Raw genomic sequence first — 15,699 nt, forward strand, 5'->3', positions numbered from 1 at the left:
AATTCTTACCTGCTTCACGAGGCTACCGAAACGAGCAAATTAAAAAACACGAGAGAAAATATTAGACCTAAATGGTAATGAATGGTGCCAATATTAAGCACTAAGTAAAACAGACAAGTTCTATTAACAGAAGTCTATTTGATTTTTTTAAAAAATCCTATCATCAGGGGTACAGTTTGGGAATGGAATATTACTCAGCATTATAATGCAGCAACAGCGAGCCATGAAGAGTCACGGAGGAAAATATCAGCACACGGCGCTAAGTGAGACACACTCTCGGGAAGAGACTACAGTCCTCATGGTTTCAACCATATGCTTCCAGAACATGCTTTCCAGGGGAAATCACAAGGGTGCCTCAAAGATCACGGGTTGCAGAGATCTGGGGTGGGGGATGAGATGGACAGGGAGTCTGTGTGCAACTATAGCAGTATATGCACACCATCATACACTTCCCTAAGTCTCCAGAGTACACACCTAAGGTGTGCTGATGCAAAAATGATGGACTTAGCTTGACAATGACCTGTCGGTAAGTTTATCAGTTGTAACAATGTAACAAATGTTATCAGTTGTAACAATGTAACAAAGGCACCACTCTCGTAAGGGTTGCTGGCAGCAGGAAGGGCTTTGCTCATCTGAAGGAATGGAGTATATGGGAAACTCCCAAACCTGATGCTACATTTTGTTTTGGACCTAAGACTGCTCTGAAAAATCAAGCCCACTGTGTTATAATTAAAAATGTGCGTTCCTATAAACTATATACTGAAGTTAATCAGTATATGAATCACCAGTAAGTTAATCACCAAAATGTCTACAAAACTTCAGGTCCACTCCGTTTTTAAGTTGAGCTGTTTATTAAAGATGAGAAGCCTCTGATCTTCTTATGAGATCCAGTTGTCACAGGAAACCGAGAGCAAACAACTTAGCCCTTTCTTAGGCTTGGAGAATCACACATGGTGGCCCTGCCAAGACAGGTCTCTTAATCTCTAGGACAAGCAGGAGGTGCCATCCTGATAGTCTTTGATGTATAATTTAAACTAGAAGTATGTAGCTAACAGCAGGCAGGGCCTGCAGTTGCAGGACTGGGGTCTAGACATGGTTTGAAATAGGAGGCAGAGTGGGGTGCAATGGGGAGGATGGGGGTTACTCACAGCACATTCTGGGGCAGAGGACAGTTTGGTCATCCACAAAAAGACCTCACACAACCTTCAGCAACACAACCCGAAGTCTGCTTGCCATATTACTGAGCCACAGTGAGCAGGGCTCCCCCGAGACTTGGAAACAGCCTCCAGCACATGACAGGGTCTTTGGTTTCATTGCACCTCACCGTAGGCAGGGCCTGAATACGTATGGATGAACTAAAGAGAGTGGTTCGTTTTGCCCATGGCTGAAGTGAGAGTGCTCAGCCTGTGCTCACTATGGTAGGTGCCAGGTGCCACCTGTAACCTGAGGGTAGTGCTGTCAACAAATATCCAAAGAGCAAACATTCTAAATTGCTACCCACCCCAACTCCCACCCTGCCCTACCCCCACAGAAGATAGGAACTAGTAGTGAGAATCTCTCCTGCTCTGGTCACCACTACAATCAAGAGCCTGGGGTTTCTAGGCTATTTGATCTAGGTTGGGCCCTGAACTAGAAGAGAAGAGGCAGCCAGCCCCAGCTCTGTGACAGGCTGGGTAGGCAAACCTCTTCACTACTGCTGGTTCAAATCTCCACATCTATCATAGAAAGAGATCGATAACCTGATCACCAAAGCCCTTCCTGATTTTCCCCATCCCCTGTATCCATAAGTTAGGCCCTCTACCCAGCTACCTCCCTAAAGACCCAATAATAGACACTAATCTGTTAGCCTGGTATTCTAGTTAGCAGAACTCAGCAACCACAGTTTGGGGTCTGGGTCTTCCAAAAAGGAGACCTTGGGGATGTCAAACCTCACCAATCTTCCATTCCAGGGCAGAATCAAGAGCACCTTCTTTTGCTGTCTTGACTGAGATGCCACCCCAGAGGGCTCAGTGCTAAGATAATAAGATCAGCCTTGAGTGTGGCGCCCCCCACACCATTGCTGTGCTCACCAAGGGAACAGCTGCAAAGCCCATGGATGAAAAGGGTCCTGGGTGTTCTGGCTGCCCTTCAGCCAGTGACTCATCACCACAAATGTCTCTTGCACTTTGGCACCATCTCAGCCAAATATCACAATAATGCCTGAGCTCCAGGCAGTAGAGAGAAAACCCAATAGCCTAGCAATCTAATCCAATCTCAGCAGTCTTAAACAGACCAAGAAAAACAAGCTGTGTTCTTGCTGGGCTCTCGGCATTAACTTTTTCTGACGTGGGATTTCATAATTTGCCTATCCATGGGTAAGAGTGGGGGTGGAGAAACAATCTATCTTTGCATATTGATATTCCATAAGCTAGCTGAGATCTCTAAAGTCCCTACTGTGTCCAGAAGTTTCCTTTAATGAGAATAATTTCCTATTTCATTTAGATGTGTGCTGTTGAACTTGGAAAGAAGGTTTTCAGAACACTCTCTCTCTGAGGCTGGCTTTTGTTCATCAGAGAAGTCTGCCGCATAGGACAGCCTATAACGTACACTAGACAGAGCGAGGCTTGCCTTGGTGATATGAAATTAAAGAAGAAATGAAGGAGGCAATAGACTTCACAGGAAAAGCCAGTGCCTCAGCAAAAGAGGGGGGACATGGATTTGTGGGATAGCCAGCTTCCCTTCCCACTAGTCATTAGCGAACCCCCAAGGACCAATTCCTGTTTGACATGGAACCTGTAGTTTTGACAAAGTCCCTGAACATGACCTCTAAATTGATTTAAAATCCCTCTTCAGAAGAAACTTAAATGATAAAACACACATAAAACCCTCTAGACACTATGCCAAAAACCACCCAACAGATGGGGTCTTAAAGCTCAGCTAGCCTGCAACATGACAGCCTTTGTTTAAACTTAAAGAGAACTGCAGGTGTTAAAGGGACCCCTAGGACTTCAGGCTCCTACACGGCACAGGTTCTAATGATAACCCCCACGAAAACTGCCAAACGAATAGACCAGGTCAGGCTTGTGAGTCTACAACCAAGCCTATTTCATCCTTCAGATGGAGGGCTCGAAGCACAAAAAATCTCCCTCTCAAATCAAAGGCATGGATGCCATGTCATCTTTAATAAAAAAAAATGTACAGAGGCTTTCAAAGAACACTGAATTTCTATACTGTTGTATGCAAAAATTAGACTTACAATATAGACTACTAAAATATTTTCCTATGTCAACCTTGTGAAGGAAAAAGTGGGATGGAGAGCTAGATGCCACAGGTTCCTGCAATCCCTCAAAGAGTCCCGATCTGCTGCTCACTGCGTTAGATCCAAGATGGCTCCCGGAACACCAGTAAGACAGCCAAAAGGAACAGAGGCCAGGGTGGTGGCTGCTTTCTGCTTCCCCCGTCTTTGCAGAAGTCCTAACAGGTGACAATGGTCCCTCCCCATCCTCCCACTCCCTACTCCCCATCTCCCACCGCCCCATCCCACCCCTATTCACACATTCCCTGGTCCTTCTGAATTAACCTCATCAGGCAGGGCTTTCCTTGTGGCATGGTGACAGTGTGGTGAGATAGGACTCCTTGTGGCATGGTGACAGTGTGGTGAGATAGGATTGACAGAGGATTTAGGAGGTTGGGATTGGCTCTCACTGTGCATACGCTTGTGTACTTTGCAAAAAACTCTCATCTGACATTTATTTAGGTGACAACTCTGCAGCTTTGGCAAAGCTTGGTAAGGACAGCTCATCTCTGTTCCATGTAGGATCTGTTGCACATCAGGCTGGGGTCTGTAGACAACTTAACGTACTTTCACTCTATGCCTGATGGTTGATGGCAGCTTATGGCTGGGACTCTGTGTACGGCTGTGGTTGGAAGTACCTGTAGGTTGTGTTTCCACGTTGCTTTGGCTTCATCACAGTATGGTGCTTGGGTTCCCAGAATGGGCATACAGAAAGAGAACCAAGGGGAATTTCACATTTCCAACTTAGTCTCAGAAGCCACTCAGAGTTACGTCTACTGAGATTGTCTGCTTGAGAGTGAGTCAGCCAGGCAAGGCCACAATCAATCGAGGAGAATTAGATTTTCCTTTGAAAAAGATAACAAAGATACTGTAGACACATTTTTTTCCAAAACACAATATATGGCACAGAATTCTTTTACTCTGCATGAGAAGGAAAAAGGGGGCTAGGTTTCCAACATTCCTGTGCTTTCCCACTCGACAGATATGCACTGGATGCTTTAGAGGTAGCGTCTCATTTTGAGATCAGTCTTGACAACACAAGTTCTGTTCACATTTTACCATGAGACCAAGCCCAAGAAAGTAGCTGGTATGCCTCACTAACCACCTTCAACTTGAAAGTAACAAAGTAACAATTTCTACCCAACCCGTGGCTCCTCACACCATTCTCTTGTGACATGTTCTACTTCCACAGTGGCAAGCAGGAACAACGTCATCCTTGGAAATGATGATGTCTATAGAAGTTTCTATGACTGGACCCTCCATCCTCCAAGGTAAGATTAGGAGAAGCCTCTAGCTATCTGGTAAGCTCTCCTTCTTAGACAGATGAGAAGAAACCTGAGACTGACCTGAGGAAGAACATTCATGCTGGAGTTGTGTGTACCCTGCTTGTGAATGGAAGAATCTACAAGATCGTTTTCATGGTCTAGGCAAGGCTGAAACATCATCCCCTAAAAGGTCCTTAAACATCCTATTAAAGTGTGTTTCCCCATCCCTGCCTACTGCTTGCCTATTTCCTGGTGTTTGTCCCAGCCTGTAATTATGTGCCTATGTAGACTTCCACTCAAATGTCTGACCCCTGCTGGGTGTCTGACAGAGAGGTGCTAAACAAGTATCTATAGTTAGAAGAAAGTCCATAGCAAATGAATGTGAAAGTGGTCCAAGGCTGTGGAATATTTACATTTTCTTTTGGCCTTAGGATGCTCACACCACAGGCTCACATTTGCAGGTCCGACAGAGAAGAATCCCAGTGAGAATCATGAGGTAATTACCGAGAGCTTGGTGGTTTCCAGCAGGTTATGGAATCCTCACAATCACCCAGTGGCACAGACACTAGAATTAGTCCCATGTTATAGATGAGAAAAAAGACATTCTGATAAGACAGACACAGACTCAACTAACCTTAAACCATGTTTTTTTTTTAAGTATGGCCCAGCCTAGAGTCACCTGAGAAGGAATCCTCAATTGAGGGATTGCCCAGATCTGTTTGGCCTATGGGTATATCTAGGAGAGGGTATTGTGATTATTAATTGGGGTAGGAGGGTCCAGCCCACTATGGGCTGGCACCATTCCCTAGGCAGGTGATCCTGGGCTGAATAAGAAAACTAGCTATGTATGGCCGCCAAGTGAGCTAGCGAACAACATTCCTCTGCGGTTTCTGCTTTTGTCAGTGATGGAGTGGAATGTGTAAGATGAAATAAATCCTTTCCTTCACGAAGAAGTTTCAGTCATGGTCTTTGACACAGTGACAGAATGAAGCCATAAGAGCATGCAAAGTTAAGACTCTTGCTGAGGTCTGTCTGTCTGTCTCCGCAGTCCCCTTTCCCGGCTAATAGACAATGCATCTCACTATAGGCTTCTTTAAGGTCTAAAAAAAAAAAAGATGAAGATCAACTTGAAAGATATTTTATTGAAAACGAGGATTGTATACTCAAATCTCTATCAACATAGTCCTTGCATTAAGTTAGTATTTAGAGCAGGACTCTGCATATTGATGATAGATACCCCAATTATAAGTGGGGCATTTATGAGCCTCTCGAATCTTAAATTATCTGAAGAGGAAAAGAAGTGGTACAACAGGATCCAACTTGGCTTGACCTCTTAAAATAAGGAAATTACTTGGTCTGTTTTTCTCTGAGCTCTCTACTTCGCATCTAGGGACTGGTTTAATGCAGCACTTGGTCTTGTGTCTCTCTCAGCAACATCCCTTTCTACCTGTTATAACAACCCAGGTACCCTGGAGACAGGTTAGAGAGAAGCCCGATGTGGATCTGCCTCCTCCATTCTCTAGGTCTTTAAGCCAGTTTTATAAATGTCTTGATTACTAGCTTTGAGATATTTGTGATACTCTGGGGCCCTCACGTTTTTTGTCAATCTCTTGCATTAAAGTTATACTCTTAAGGTTATTGTTACCTGGAGAGAAGTTGGGAATCTAACTTGCATGTGCAAACCTCTCTACACCTGATATTTGTACAAAAGCATGATGGAATAAACCAGGTGGATCTTAGAACAGAAATCTCATGCATCTCCATCCTGCTTATAGAGTCTCAAGGTTGAAAGAAAACTGAGGGAAGTACTAAGTCCATAGATATTCTCAAATAGACCAGTGGTTCTCGGCCTTCCTAATGCTGCAACCCTTTAATTCAGTTCTTCATGTTATGGTGACCCTAACCATAAAAATATTTTGATACCACTTCATAACTGCAACTTTGATACTTCTATGAATCATTATATAAATATCTGATATGTGACCCCCAAATGAGTCGAGACTCACAGTTTGAGAGCCACGATTTTAGATAATATTCTGTTGGTTTTTCCTATACCTGTCTCATGTATTGTAGGGAGAGGTAACTGTAGTTCATGAGAGCCCAGTGATGACTGATTAAAAAAAGAAGTCTTCCTTATTTAGAATTAACCTGACCACTTTTTATTATCCTTTGGGGAACTGGAAGGAAAAGAGATTGCTCCCTCTCTGTAATCAGTGCTCCATTCACAACATGGTCCACATAGGGATTTTAAAAAAAGACTTATCTTGGAACAGGTTCTTTTAAGAAAGACTGCTGCCATACTTGAACCTAAAAAAAAATCTCATTAACAGTTATCTATAGGTATTGGATATTAAAATCACTTCTTCCTATAAATGAACTAAAGTGTAAATGCATACAACTGCATGTGATAGTGTAACCCCAGCGTGAGGGAGCTGAAGGAAGGGGGATCCAAAGTTCAAAGCCAGCCTGGACTACATATACATCATGTGATGAGAACCAGCCTGGTCTCCATAGAGACCCTGACTCAGAAGACAAACTTAAAGTACGAGTAGGAAGTGGAATGTGGGACTTCCTGGGATGGAGAAAGGAACTTGGGGAAGAAAAATAAGGAGAAATGCCCTTTTCATTATGAGACATGAAGGGAGATGGACATAAGGATGGTCATGGAAGGTATAGCTAGCTACATGGCTGAATGGCACTAGATGGTCAGATAAATTTAGATGAGCTAGTTGAGAGTCTGCCCAGCTAAGATTTAAGCTTTGAAATATTAAAAGGCCTCTAGGTGGCTATTGGGAATGAACTGGTTAAGGAATAACTTCCACTACACTAACTTCCAGCATCAATTAATAGATACTGAATATTAATGGTCTTTTTTTTTAAACAAGGTATCACTTTACATTTCTTCCCAGCCCAATGTCCTGCATGGAGCCTAGAACAACCCAAATACTCAGTAAATAATACGAAGAATTTTCAGCAGTGGAAATCACCTTAGAGACCCCTCAGATCAATTGCTTTCTTCTCAGAATATAAAACAGAAGCAAACCATAGTATTCAGAAGTTAGTAGGTGCAGGTACACTGGACCAGCACTCTGGAGTTCTGTGGGTTCTTTACCGGAACCCCAGGCCCATCGCTGTGTCTTTTCATCTGTTTTTGCCCATAGTTTCTTTGACAGAAGACAAGAGCATGTAATAGAACACAATGGTAAGTAAACTTTTCATCCTAGAGTGGTAAGACTCAAAGAAAAGCTAAATTATTATCAATTCATACTAAGATGTAAAGGACTCTCAACAAACCATCAGGAAACCCACGTTAAACTGACAAGACAGGAATGAATAATGAGAATGCAGATTGGATGCTTTTCTGAGCTAGGGGAGACCTATACACTAACAAGACTGCCCACCTATCTCCTTTGCGAAAATGAGAGACAATATAGATGCGTATTTTCAAGGACATTCCTCCATGTGTGTGTGTGTTTGTGTGTGTATGTATGTGTTTGTGTGTGTATGTGATGTAGGCACATGTACATATGAAGGCCAGAGGTCAATCTCAAGAGTCTTACTCAATCACTGCCCATCTTATTGTTTGAGTTAGTCTCCCTCTGAACCTGGAGCTCAATGATCCAGCAAGACTGGCCAGCAAAGCCCAAGAGGCTGACTGCCTCTACCTGCCAGGACTGGAATTAGAGGTGTCTACCATTGAATAGTTTCTTACATGGCTAATAAGGATCCAAAGGCAAGTCTCCATGCTTGCATGGCCAACAGTTTACTGACTGAGACATCTTTTCTGCGCTAGGAGTTCTCCTGTTAAAGGGAATATAAGACTCATAATAAAAGATCCACATGGTACCCTTCAGTTGACACTCATTTGTGGCCCAGCTCTTTGGTGTTTTGCAATGAACCCATCAGACTGTTAACTATATCCTATGAGAGCTCCAGTAGATCTGAGTCAGGACCCTGGAGACACTGATACTTTTTGAAGGGCCCTTGGTCTATCCTAAAATGACACTTTCCACTTAAGACTGTGTTGAATAAACTATGAATCAACTGCCCCCACACAGCAGATGCTTCAGGCATATGGTCCAAAGCAATGTTTCTCAAACATGAATGTGTATATGAATCACCTAGGAAGTAGGCTGAAGAAAAAATCTAGATTCTTATTAAGTCTGGGGGAGGGGCTGATAGTCTGCCTTTATAACAAGCATCCAGGTAATGAAGGAGCTGAAATAATGAAGTATATCTCCAAATGTATTCAACATAAGGAGTTCCTTGGAAGCATGATGAACAGGTGCAACCTTATGTCACTTAACTTCAGAAGACATGACAGATGACCTCTGACTCCTTGAAGATAAGACGGAGTGGAGTTTACTGACCTAGGATACACAATCTCTATTGTTCCCAAACCTGGACATGGACATTGAGAAAAATGAGGTGGACTTTTTGGGTAGACCTCTGCTCTTCTGTGTCCCTTCCAGAGATAGGACCATATGGGTCTAGGGAAGGAACAGAAGTCAATAAATCAGGCTATAGGAAAATCTGGCTAGAAAAAGGTCTTCAAGGATTATAATTTTATGCCTGCTCACACCTCCACTCTATGTATACTGCACTGTCTATATATGATAAAGTACACTGTATATGTTCTCCAGGTATATGCCTTAATAGAGAAGAGGGAACGGCTCATATAGGCCTTGATTAAATGTTAGCTAACAAAGGTCACAAGGGTCCCAATTCTAGTCCTCACTCTAGTAGGGGTAGGGACAGCCACTGCAACTGCCATAGGCAACTGAGCCTTGGTTGCTAGGGATGAGCCCAGGATTTATGACCTAAGTTGAAGGAACAAAATGTTGATTTTATTTCAAAATAATTTATTTTGGTTTGTTTCTGTCTAGTTTTAACAACAGAAGAGCTGCAAGAGGTAGGAACCCTACTGGGTGACTGTTCAGGGCTCTGAATCCCCCCCCCCCCCGGCCAGTTCCTATGCACAGGAAATGAACCTGCTTAGAGGAGCTGGGCCAATGCCTGGCCCAAGTTTGGCTTTCAGCAGGTTTTCTTGGGGCTCTGGTCCTTGTTGCTCTAAGGTAGGAATCAGAGGTGAGGAAGATCTTGTGGTAGCTGGCTGCCAGTGCCATAGAGTGCACGCAGGGGTAATTGCTTTAAGTAGGGGAAGGCAAGAAGCAGTGGGAAATGATGAAAAAAGATGGTGGAGAGAAAGAGAAGAGAAATGAAAAATGGGGAAAGAAGAGAGAGAGAATACTTCAAAGGGGGTGGGGAGAAAGAAGACATGTTTCTGTTTACCTGATCCCTATGGCTTAACACCTTACTAACAGCATTATCTGGACCTGTTGGTTCTTACCCTGATCAGGCTAACAATGGAACCCTGAATCCTCAACTGCACTGCCAACTAAATCAAATAGAGAATAAACTCAGTTAAGTTACTGGTTCTTAGGACCAAGTGTGCCCCCATTTAAAAAAAAATGAATCAACAATGTCTCTCATTTCCATAGAACCAGTGGGGAATGCAACCAGTCAAGACTGTGCAGAGGCTCCTCCATCTTGTATCTTTGCTGAGGCCATTTCAGGTTTAAGTAGGATTTGATCTCCTTGATGGAAAAGCCTAAAAAAAAATGCCCAATTCTGTTCTTGGAATCCAAGGTTTGGATGTCCCAGTTAACTTCTAGCTTCTGTTAAACTGTTTGTTTGTATGGAACTCCTTCAGCTAGCTGATTGTTTTAGCTTCATTAAACCTTTGTTTTTTTGAAGTCTGCCCCAAGCCCCCATTGCAGCTGCTGAGCAAGATGCCAGAATTTGGGTTTTGACTTCAAAATTATGCTCTGGACACTTGGGGCCACATCTAGGTTTCCAAATATCTGGCAGAATATTTGGGTCTGGTCCCACCAGCTAGAATAAAGACTTTCAGTTAGCTCTGAACTATGCCTGAGTGGTTATCTCTGATGGGCTTCTCCTGAATAGTTCTCAGAAATAACTCACTTAACATCCATTCCTCCAGACTACCTAGGACCTTAACTTAGACTTTAAAAGACATCAACATGTTAAAGCACAAAGTGGTAACACCATGCCCAGGAGGTTGATTCAGTAGGATGGATGAGATGCAGGGAGAAGAATAAGATCCAGAGGGTGGGGTGGGATCCAGTGGATGGGGTGGGATCTAGTAGATGGGGTTGGATTCAATGGGTGGAGTGGAACCAAGGTTTTTACACAGATACTACATTTCCAAATGATATTGACGTTGCTCTTGAGAAATATACACTTTGACAGTCTGCTCTAGGGAATGGGTCTGTCATTTTGAATTGCCAGAGGAGCTCTTCTGCCCACCTTCATTATGATGTGCCTTAGGAGTCTGGGGATGGAAGCTCTTTTACATCAGTTCCTAGTGCTAACCATCCCCTTCAGAGAACAAACACACCAATAAAAATGGTCTCTTGGTGCAGAATAAATAATAGAGTTAAATAAATACAGCCCCAGGATACGGAAATTCTCCTGAGATCGCTAACCAAACCGGGGGGGGGGGTAGGCAACAGGCTGTGCCTTCTTGAAGAAATTCTTAGACTTTAATTCAATAAAAGACTTCGCTGGAGAGCTGAGCTGGTAGGAAGGAAGCTCCGAGTTATACTGAGCTTTCTGTTGCTGTGATAAAACACCTACTAAAAACAGTTTGGGAAAGAAATGTCAAGGCAGGAGGAATCTGGAAGCAGGAACCGAAGCAGAGGTCATGGAGGAGTGCTGCTTACTGGCTTGCTCCTCCTGGTTTGCTCAGCTTGCTTCTTAATATGGTCTGGGACCATGGCCAAGGGACAGTACTGACCACAGTGAGCTGGAGCCTCCTACATCGACTAGCAGTTAAGAAAATGTCTCCACAGGCCAATCTGATGAAAGCAATTCCCTAGCTGAGGTTTCTTTCCCAGGGGACTTATTTGTGTCAAGTTGACAAAAACTAACCAGCACACTTGGCAGGATTTCACCCAACTCCCCAGTTCCAAAGAAAAGACGGTCCTGGCTTCTTCCACGGTCCATAAACTACCCAAGCAGGCAATCACAATCTGTATTTAGCCAATGCAAAGAAGTAATAGCCTCCACGGGCTTTTCAGGAAAGAGGCAGCATCAAGCTCTGTACAGAATGCTAAGGGTAATGTGGCCTTGACACAGAGACTCAGAAGAAGGTTTATCTAGGTTCACCCTACCCATGGTCTCAGTGGTAGTAAGCGCATTGAGAGTCATGACTGTAGGGTGTGTGCCTCCCTGTTTGCTTCCTTAGTCCTAATAAAGACTGTGCATTTGACTCCTCTCTCCTTTGAGCCTTCTGAGTCACTTGAGTACACCAGGTTCCTGTGACAGCTTAGAATCCCAGTCCCCAAGGCCATCTATACAAAGTCTTGCCCTACGAACTGTTAGGGTCAATTCTGAGGCCATAAATACTTTCTGGGCAAGGTAGAGGCAGAGTAGGTACCCTGTGTCTTCTTGTTTTGTTTATTTGACACACTTTACAGCTCAAATATGCAGCTCTGTTGTTCAATCACCAGGGCCATTCTTGGTTATTAAAATGTACATAAACTCTACTACCTGTTGAGGATTGGTTCTAATGCTTTGAATTAATCTGGCCCCCCCAAATCAGGACTCTGCATATCCAAATGCTGAAGCTCCTTGTCCCTAATTGGATTTTGATCCATCAATTAAAAGCCAGTGGCCAATGGCTGGGCAGGTAGACTGAGGTGGGAATTTGAGGTTTAGGAGTGCTAGAAACTGGGGGAGAGAAAGGAAGCAGAGATCACCATGATGAGGAACAAAAAGACCAGACCTAAAGGCCTGCCGACAGGTGAGAATCAGGGGAAGAGGCCCCCGAGCATTTCCCCAATTGTGTTTGGGGTGGCAGAGATGAAATTCAGATTTTAAAAGATGTTAACTCAGAAGTACAGGAGGGGAGTCTGTGCTAGCAGGAAGGATTAGAATTGCCCAGCCATTAAGCTAGTCAAGCTAGTTAAGGCATATTAAAATTAACTGGTGTGTGTGTGTGTGTGTGTGTGTGTGTGTGTGTGTGTGTGTGTGTGTGTGTGTGTGTCTTTCATTCGTGAATCTAGATAGCTCTTGGGCAAGTGCACATGTGCGACTGTTGGGAGCATAAAGTGGGCTAACCAAATATCACCAGAACTACCAATTCTCATCAGTAATTATTTAAAAATAACCGTGATGCACCACGATCATTAACATTTTTTACACTGGAGTAGCATAGTTTGTTAGCTCCACTTTAGGAGTAAAGAAAATAGGGCTCTGAAGGCTAAGGTAAGATAGAGCAACAGTATAAACTGTTGATATGACGCTCCATGGTACGAATAAGAGGAAGGTTTTTACTGTAGCCGTGAGAGAACAGCCAGAGGCTTCTGGAAGAGTCCAGAGCAGGGAGAGAGAGTAGACCGAACATGGCTGGGGGGAGGGGTAGAGAGAAGGGGATTGAGAGGGAGACCAAGAGACCAAGCCGTGTTCTTACACACCTAAAATAACAAAGTTATAAGGAGAACCGGGACGGGGAGGAGACAGGGACCCTGGGAGCAGGATGGAGTTTAGGGCTGGGGAAGAGGTGAGAAGAGCCAGGATGCTAGCATGGACTTTGAAATGTGTAGCAGGTACCAGTGATGCTGATGGAGCCTAGAGGCCAGCATGCACATTGGTATGCTGATAGGTACCACAGATGGCCATTTGTCCCTTCTGCCTCTTGAAATTTGGGGAAATAGTTTTCTTTGGACAAAACAGCAACCACTTATTTAAAGAGGGGTGTCACTAAGGACCTTTATTCTGTGTGGTCTCCTGCTTCTGCCTTTACTACTACACCTACACTGAGGACTATCCCTGAAAGCAGGCGCCTGGAGCTAACTTGCTAGAGACATGTGGGACACACCCCAGGCTGAGACCCTTAAGACTCAGGACTAGCAGAAGGGACAGGTTCCTGCTGGGTGGGTGAATACATTCCAGCAGCAGCCAACTGGGGGATCTGCAAGAGGAGTCTCTGGGACACACACACACACACACACCTACCACAAACACTTGAAGCCAGATGGAATGGGGTCGTATGTCCCATCTCTCTCGTTCTTCTTCATCTTCAAATCAAGTGTCCGTCTCTTGCTAAGGCCATTTCTCCTGTCTACATCCTGCTGACTGCCCACTAACTCAGAAAAGGCCTTTGATGCTAACTAACATGGTTATGCCCATGGCAGACACATACAGAGGAAAGAGAAAACAGGTCAGGAACGTCAGAGTGTACAATAAAACAGACACCCTCTCGAATGTTCCCAGCACTGAAGCATTAAAATAAAGTCATTTGACAATTATTTGCCTGGACTGAAAGAGTGGAGTCATTTCAGAGATGCCACTAATCTTACAAAATAACAAGTGTGATTTGATCCGAGAGAGGAACCAACACACTTGAAGATGTCTCTGCCTTAGGCTCTGCACTTTCATGAGGTATTGGCAGAGACCAGAGGGTGAGTTATGGGGGAGGGGCGTGCGACCACAGTGAGCACTGGCAGGGTGGATGGAGCCGGCTAAGTTAAGATCAATGATTTCCTTGATTGCCTGGCTCTCCTCTCTCCTAAGCCTGGTCTCTGGCTACATTTCTATTCCTATCGGCCAGAAAAATAAAGATTGTTTACAGAGCTGAAATAACACCTGCTTGGTTTATCTTATTTTAGAAACAATAAAAGCCAGGGAGTTGGAGGGATTAAGGAGGAAAAAAATCAATTGTGTTCTTTCATGTTGGAAACATTAAAAAATAAGTCACCCTGCTACCTACTCTAAGGCCCAATTTGGCTCTCCATTACCCAGGGCGATTTCCAATTTCTTCCTGTAACTTCCCAAGGTTTAAGCTTGACGGAACCATAACTGGGTGCCCTTGACAGACTTCAAGAAAGTTTTTCTGGTTGGTTTCTGACAATTTCTACCATAGCTCTGATTGCTACGCGTACAGAGAGAGAAATAGCAATGTCCCCTTTGGCATGAACATGAAAACATAGTCTGATCCCGGCCAAATTGTTTCATGTTTTGAGAAGCGTCTTACCTCATGCCACTTTGTATCATCTCTGTAGGGAAGGCAAGATGCTCTTTAATCTGTCATAGAGAACTTGGTACCAGAACCAGAACAAACGGAAACAATGCACGACAGTGACAATGACTGCAAAGGTTGAAGGGGTTGCTCAGCACCAAAGATGCTGATGTCAAAGATCTACCAGCCCTGTAGCTGTAAAGGGCATCCCGGTGAAGGTGGCCTGGCCGACTCCTTTGCCGATTACCTACTATTTAGACTAGTGGTTCTCAACAATTAGCAATGATAAATCATGCCCAAGGCCACACAGTAAAAACAGTCTGTGCTGACTCCTGATGCTCTTTTCTTGTACCTTGAATTGAGACGGGATGCCTTTAGCCAGAGCGTAAGTGTGAAGCCAACCTGGTCCTCAGGTCCAGGCTGTGCCTCGATGAGCATGAACTAGCTTGAGCAGGATACGGAACACAGCATCCTTTCTCCTGTGCTTGCATCTCTACTCCAAAGGAGAGCTGGAGGAGGGGCAGGGAAGACCCCAAGGGGATAACTATCACACGGGAACTACTGTGTCACAGCATCTATCCATTTGTACTGACGAAAGGCACAAGGATAGCTATTCCCGGGCTCTGATTTCTCATTAGTGGTAAGTAAATACTAAATTTCCTAAAGCAGTGTTCCAAATCCATCTGGGAAGGAAAAATCTCCTTTTAGGCTAAATACCTTTGCCAACCCATGCATGCTGGCAGCTCTGGCTTATTAGCACTGTTATTTATCAGTAAGAGGAATTGTTTTCACCGAGTTTGCACGCTTTAACGCATAATCACTTCTAAACCCATGTAAGAAAAAGTAGTATAGAAGTGTAAAATATAAACTCAGGAAATGCTGAGTTTCTGTATGCGTGTAGCTAGGGAGCCCTCCTCTGTAACACCTCAGCCCTCCAAGTGTCTGTGAACAGACAGTTTTATGAGGTGGAGCAGTGAAGAGCCAGCCTCCAGCAGGCTCCCACAATGGGAGAGTTTTTAATCCCAAAAGCTTGGGGACAACTTTACAGTTTTATGCTCTTTGTTTCCTGTCCCTGTTTTCCCCAGGGACCCAGCCCTCTTCATGCTGTGAGCCCT

General features: G+C 44.1%; 1 protein-coding gene across 3 annotated transcripts in view; it reads right to left on the reverse strand.

Moving 5' to 3' along the window:
• Alk (anaplastic lymphoma kinase) overlaps window positions 1–15,699 on the reverse strand; it is a 735,715-nt gene that overhangs the window by 537,301 nt on the left and 182,715 nt on the right. The window lies entirely within an intron of this gene.

This window comes from Mus musculus, chromosome 17, assembly GCF_000001635.26.
Source record: "Mus musculus strain C57BL/6J chromosome 17, GRCm38.p6 C57BL/6J".
In the NCBI taxonomy this organism is placed as follows: domain Eukaryota; kingdom Metazoa; phylum Chordata; class Mammalia; order Rodentia; family Muridae; genus Mus; species Mus musculus.